The 7225-nt window shown below is 31.5% G+C and overlaps 1 long non-coding RNA gene across 2 annotated transcripts; it reads right to left on the bottom strand.

The window, feature by feature from the left end:
- Positions 1-328: 328 nt before the first annotated feature.
- On the bottom strand, positions 329-2873 carry LOC130797181 (uncharacterized). Of its 2 annotated transcripts, XR_009038793.1 has the most exons (4): positions 2420-2873; positions 2161-2302; positions 1265-1338; positions 329-853 (listed from the first exon to the last, which is right to left on the bottom strand). It is a non-coding gene; the product is annotated as an uncharacterized LOC130797181 (long non-coding RNA). The 2 variants fall into 2 exon arrangements; XR_009038794.1 differs by having other exon boundaries at positions 331-1338; positions 2420-2869.
- Between the last annotated feature and the right edge of the window lie 4352 nt (positions 2874-7225).

Genomic DNA, 7225 nt, shown 5'->3' with positions numbered 1-7225 from the left:
ATTGAAGGATACTTTGAAAAAAGAAAACATTCATCGTCTAAAAGGTAGTTTGGTTCAATAACACCAAGTAAGCACATAAATATAATGTATCGTAGTAGGATCATGATTTCATGTGTATGTCTAATTTAGATTTTATTAAACACCAATTTGCACAATCATAATTCCAATTTATCATGTTATAATCTCCATTTTAATATATTTAATTCCAAATTTCAAAATATTTAATCCCAGCTTAAATATATATATATATATATATATATATATATATATATATATATATATATATATATATATATATATATATATATATATATAATGTATAATATTAATACCAACTTATCATGATATAATCCCAATTTAAACAATCTTAAAACCCAACTTATCATGTTATAATACTGATTTCATTTTATTTAATGCCAATTTTCAATATATGTGATCCCAACTTATATATATTATAAGTTGGGATTAATTCAAATTTATCATGATATAATACCAATTTATCACGACATTGTAACAACAAGACTTACCGTCGACTGAGTAAATAGGGTCATCACGGGGTTCATTTCCTAAGAAACTTAAATCACACTTCCAAAACTTGAGCAAAGGAGTCACCAGTTCTTTAACGTAACTAACTCAGCTAATTCCCAAACCAAACATCTAACTGAAGCACAAGGTAATCATACAAATCACATTAAGTCCAATATAACCAACACAACTAAGTCTATTATACATTTATCAAAAACTTAATACAAAACTACAAATTCCCACGTGTTCAGGCCAATATAACATCCTTGAAACTCTAATCAACACCGCTAACCCATTGTTCCCGACCGGTTCCGATCTGTAAACAATTCTAAAAAAGGAAACAACATGGGGACAGGTTAAACTGAATGAGAAGTAACAATCCAAAACAACAAAACACAGTAATTCAAAACAAAGATTTAAAAACAACATCAGTTTTCTAGATCTATTTGCGCACAGGGAGTCTAGTTGATAGGAACATCCATAGCTCTAAGGCTAAGTCACTCTCGGGTGAGGCTGGTCAATATTTGAATGACAATTCACCTCAATATATAGGGAATAGGAGACAATGTCCCGCCACTCCTTCAATGACGAGCTAGTAAGCCCGATCCATTGACCATATCAATATCAGCATAAACATTCATAACAAATTTATCTCAACAATATAATTTCACAACCTTTAATAAAACAATTTTCAAAATTGTAGTCTGACCAGACCCTTTAAGGGACTGCTACTACTCACCAAAGACGACGCTTCAAAGAGTTGGGTTCAATTCGCAGATATCAGCTAGAATGGTTCCGCAGAGAAATCGCCTCCTGAAGCATAATACATAATCACTAAAGAACGTTCGATACTTAATACTAACATATAACTTATTACATATCCTTTTAAGACCGTAGTTTAACTCAATTCTAGTTTAGCACTCAAACTTGTAACATCATTAAGTTGCTTTTAATTACACCATGAAATTTGGAGTTACTTAAGACACAAAACTTACCATATCAAGATTTATTCTAACGTCCCTACATTCAATATCATGACATTAGGATGTTGCAAAGAATCTAACGTGAACCCTAACATATATCATATTCGTAATCTTGTATTTGTTCTTCCTAAAATGTTATTCTTCCAACATTTGTAATTATCATGTAATATTACATATATCAATTGCACTTAACTTTTCCTTGGCCATCAAATTAACAAATATAAACAATTAAACCCATCACCAATATTTGAAAAGGCTATATCACATCCAAGAACACTAAACTAACCAAGAATAAGTCATTTGAAGAATCTACTACTAAAATCATAGTCCACACTTAAATTCTCGTCATCACATTGACCCATATTTATCAATAATAAAGATTTCTTAACCCATCTTAAATTTCCATAGCCATTAATCAAATATAATTCCATAAGATCCATCTAATCCAATGTGAACAAGCATACCCACACAAATTCTTGGAATCACATACCACTTTCATGAGGCTACAAGATCTTGATGAGCAATAATAATAGGTAATGTAATGAAATAAATGAAAATCACAAGAATCTGTTTTACATTCATAATGCCTCAACTAAGAAAGAGTAAAATGGAAGAAACAAAAACCAAAGAAATGGAAAGAGATGAATCTTACTGTTTTCGGCAGAAATTAGGAGCAACAGGAGGTAAGGTTGTTCTGATTTTGATGCAAAATCAATAGAAACAAAGTTGGTGTTTCCCTCCTTTGTTTGCGGAAGAATACGGAGGCACCAGAAAAAAACATTTCACCATTGATGCTGCTCGAAAATCATATCAAGTGAAGGTTATTACTTGATTCTTCAAAGGAAAAAAAACAAAAAGGATAAGGAGAAGGAATCAAAACAATAAAACACATAAATTAAGAAGATTTGAACCTTAATTCACACCAACACGCGACAAGGAGAAGAAGAGTATCAATGGCTGGTGTGCCTTTTCGAAATCCCTGAGATTTCCGATCATAGGGGAGATTGCTCAAAATATCAGAGGTAGGAGATGAAACTCATCAAGAGGAGGAAGAAGAAGGTGCGAATCCTGCCATTGCTATTTTTCGAAGGAAAGCTTCAAAGGAGGAGGCTATGATAGGGCTGAATTCTTTGAAACTTCATATCAAGATTACAAGCTCGAAAATCAATGGATTGAATGAGGAAGAAGATTAACCAATTGTAGCAGATTCCAAGCAAGAAATCAGCCATTTTCTCTGAAAATATCGAGAAGGAAGAAGATGCTCTTGGTTCTTGGGTTTTGATGTGTTCAAATGAAGGAGTGTGATTTTTTTTTTGCTGATTTCTGGTTCATACGAATGGAAGGGAGGAGAAGGGTTTTGGGTATAATAATCCAATTAAAAGAAAAAGGAAAAGAGAGAAGAAATTAAATTGAGAATGTTTTATATTATGTATATATAAGTTATTTTTGTACTAATAATTTTTTAAAATTCACTCGTCTTAATTATTAATTTCTCAAATGTTACAGACATAATTCCTGTGATAGCCCGAATTAAGCTTTAAAAAGGATTAATAGACTACTCATATCAGCAAGGTGTATTTTTTTTTGTGGGAGTCTATTTGCTAAAAACTCCACAGTTAAGCGTGCTTGGTGGGGAGCAATCTTAGGATGGGTGACCTCCTGAGAAGTTTTCCCATCTGTGGGCCAGTCTACAGTCTCCATGAGTAGTCACCGATGGTCCGTTGGGCCGAGGTGTTACTAATGGTATCAGAACAACCTTGCGATCGTGGATGATTTTGTGTTTAGTGTACCTAGCGGGGGAAAAGATCCTGAAACTATAGTCCAACGAGGATGTTGTATTCCTAAGTGGGGGTGAGTGTGTGATATCCCGAATTAAGCTTTAAAAAGGATTGATAGACTACTCATATCAACAAGGTGCATATTTTTTCATAAAAGCCTATTTGCTAAGAACTCTATAGTTAAGCGTGCTTGGTGTGGAGCAATTTTAGGATGGGTGACCTCTTAGGAAGTTTTCTTGAGTGCGCACGAGTGAGACCGAAGTGCACTGGAAAGACTTGTGTTGATCTGTGGGGCAAGTCTACAGTCTCCATGAGTAATCACCGGTGGTCCGTTGGGCCGGGGTGTTACAATTCCAATTTCGAACAACTTAGTTCCAACTTATTATTATATATTCAATTTACATTATCATAAAAATGCCATTTGTTTAAATTTAATAAGTATTTATTCAACTTAATCCCAATATAGAATAAGTATTTGTTCAACTTGCCTTCATATAACAGCTATCTATACCATATCTAATACCAATTTCAAGGTATTTAAACACAAAATATATAATCCCTAATTGAAATGTTGATGAACTTGGTGCAAAAATAAAACACAAGTTCTATGAATAATAAGTGTTTAAATCAGAAAATGCACATCAATTGTTAGTCGGAGTGGTTATTTTCTAATAACAAGTTGCTTTGGCCTACTCTTTTTAGCTTGCTCCATTTGCTCTTTTTTCTCAAGCTTTGCCTTTTTCGTTTGTTCCTTCTTTGCAAGCTTGGCCCTTTCAATTGCTCTTTCTTTTTTTGCTTCTCCATTTCCATGCGCTCCTTCTATTCTCTTGCATGGATGGAATTGAACAACGGTAAACATTTTTTTTGTCTTTAGCAAAGTATTCAACATTGCGTATCAGATCGTCTCTACTCTTGTTCAAATCGCTCAGCAAAATCCTCGTGCATACCATAGCACGGTACAATCTACGATCACATAGCTGTCAAGAAAAGAAAAAAACATATCACATCTGAATGCCAATTTATAATAGTATAATGTCAATTTGTATCTATGCCAAATCCCATTCGTGCGAATATCGCAACTTACAATAATTCTTCAAAAACCTAATTCCAATAATCTAATGTCATTTACACTGATAACCTAATCTCAACTTACAATAACCTAATCCCAACTTACAATAATCTAGTCTCACCTTACAATAACCTAATCCCAATTTACACAGATTAAAACATCACTTAGAGTAATATGATCAAATGCCAACTTATATTGTATTAAATTCCAAATAATACATATTAAATGCCAACTTATATTAATGAATACTTATATAATATCAAGAGCAAACTTTTATCATATTATTTCGAATTAAATGTCAATTTATAAAACACTAAAGCCAATTTCTAACATATTAAGTTCCAATTTACATAGAAAAAAAAACAAAAACCCCCCAATTTATAAAATAAAATCCATCGTCTTAAACATCACCATGTATCCCAAAAGTTTTTTTTTCTAAATCTAAACAAAACCCCTAATTTACCAAAAAAAAAAAAAAAAAAGAAAAAAAAAAAAAAAACCTATTCACCGTAGATCTAATGCCAATTTATTCAGATCTAAAGTCGATTTAAATATAAAATAAAAATTTTACTTATGATCATTTGTTTCCAATTTGACATAGCATAGTTTAGCGTTCTTCTTTTTTGGTTTTGGGCTGGAACCTTGAACATCAACACTCGTTCCGGGATTTTGGTCTGGTCTTCTCAAATTTTCCATTGCAGATGCTAGGGTTTGTTCATCATCCATGTCTAAAATTAAAAAAAAATTTAATTTTAGTTCATTAAACAACAAATTTTGGTTAGTAATGGAATAAAACACTCAAAAAATGGCAAAAATGAGGAAAAAAGAATAACCACGAAAAAATAACCAAAATTGCATGCAAATAAAAAAAGAAGAAAAAAACTATAATTTAATCATACCTAGTTGTAGATGAAGGAACTAGGAGAATGTCTTTGCTTGAAAAAAATGGCGAATGGCCAGAAAAATGTTTGATTGAAAACTGAAAGGAAACGAGAGGAAGAAAGGAAAGGGAAAATGGCGACTCAAATGCTTGATTGAAACTGAAATGGGAGGTTTTGAATATGGAAGGTTTAAAAAAAATGATGATTACAGTTTTGAGGAACGGAAATGGCGCATATTACAAGGGGACAAAATCAGTAATGGGTTGCAGTTTCCAATTACATCCTAACCTGACATAATAACACCTAAACTGCCTTAATTACATGTTTTCATTTTATTTCTTTTTATTTTTAAATTGGGTCGGCCCATAGAAGGCAATCTCTCAAAGAGACTGTCTTCCATAAGAATTTGTGATCAAATTATGTATAACTAACAATATAAAAAAAATTGATATTAATAAACTTTATATTAAAATGAATCAAATAAGATTCTATTTGACTATTATTTAACTTATATATTGATAATAAAATACAATTTATGAGTGATAGATGAATAATGTCTAAAAAGTAAATAAAATACCTAAGGACTAAGGTGAATAAGAGAGAGTATTATTGCTTGATAGGCTTTTACGAGCAAGTTTATGCCCTACTTTACTAATTGGCTGTCAATCTCATTTGTATTATAATGTTTTTCTAGTTTTTTTTCTACGAAAATAAAACTTTTCTATACAACACAAGACCACACCACACTAGAACATCAAGTAACAAAAACTACAACCTCTCACTTAAGGAAAATTCGAAAAGAATAAGCAAATTAATATAAAAAATTCAAAAAACAAGCAACTTCTAAACTTTATTCCGAAAGAAAGCATTTTTTGCCCAGAGCATAGATTCAGTGTTGTTCGCTGTTATTAACAGTGAATAAATAAGCTTGGTTAAAAAAGTCAAGGTCTTTATTCGCTATTAGTAACAATGAACAAAGATTTTGCCATTTTTGACCAAGCTTCTTTTTTCGTTGTTAGTATCAGCGAACAATTATGAGGCTAATTGTTATTTTCTTGTTCCAATTTTAATTGCTATTGTCTTGGGCCATGTCAATTTTACAACGCTAATTTTTAGGCTTTTAATTTTTAAAAAGCCACGGTTATCAACTTTCTATAATTGAATAAAATTACCTTTAATCCATGATTATCAACTTTTCCAAATTTTTAGGAAATAAAATAGAAAAGTTAATTTGTATATTTTTAATTAAAATAATGTTTTTTCATTTTATATAATTGAATAAAATCACTCTTAATCCCATTGATTATTAACTTTTTCAAATTTTTAGGAAATAAAATAGGGAAGTTAATTTTAGGTTTTTAATTAAAGGCAAAATGTTAAAAAAATACCTAACATAAACCCAACTTTGCAAATAACTACCTTAAATAAAAAATTTTGCAAAAAACTACCTTACATAATACAATATTTTGCAAAAGACTACCTTATAACGGAATTAGGCGTTTGACCGGTAATTTTGACGTTGACCAGCACGTGCCAGTCACGTGTTACCCTTATTAACCTAATTCTCCTTTCTCCCAAATTCGCAGCACTCAATCCTGCTCTCTTCCAGCCATTCTTCCTGAAGCTTTCACCTTCTCATTTCGCTCCCATCCAGCTCGTAAGATCAAGTTCATTGGAATTTCTAAGCAAATCCTGTATGTACTACTAATTAATTATGGTTTTGTTCTTCTTTGTTGCATCTTAGTTATAATTTTAAATTTTTTCGTTTTCAGATTTGCTTCCTCCTGCAGCGTTTTTTGTATTTGAATTTGTTGTTTCATATCTTTTAATTTGTAATTTGATTGTTGTTGTATCTGAATACTGTATTAGGGTTCTTTAAATTAGCTATATCAATCCGTAAGAATTAGCTAAGATGAAGAAATTGACAATCCGTAAAAAAGCCATTGATTCGAAAAAGAAGCAGTGTGAGTTGTCAACTGAGGTGGGCAA

This window comes from Amaranthus tricolor, chromosome 12, assembly GCF_026212465.1.
Source record: "Amaranthus tricolor cultivar Red isolate AtriRed21 chromosome 12, ASM2621246v1, whole genome shotgun sequence".
NCBI lineage: Eukaryota > Viridiplantae > Streptophyta > Magnoliopsida > Caryophyllales > Amaranthaceae > Amaranthus > Amaranthus tricolor.
This window is presented reverse-complemented; position numbering and strand designations above follow the sequence as displayed.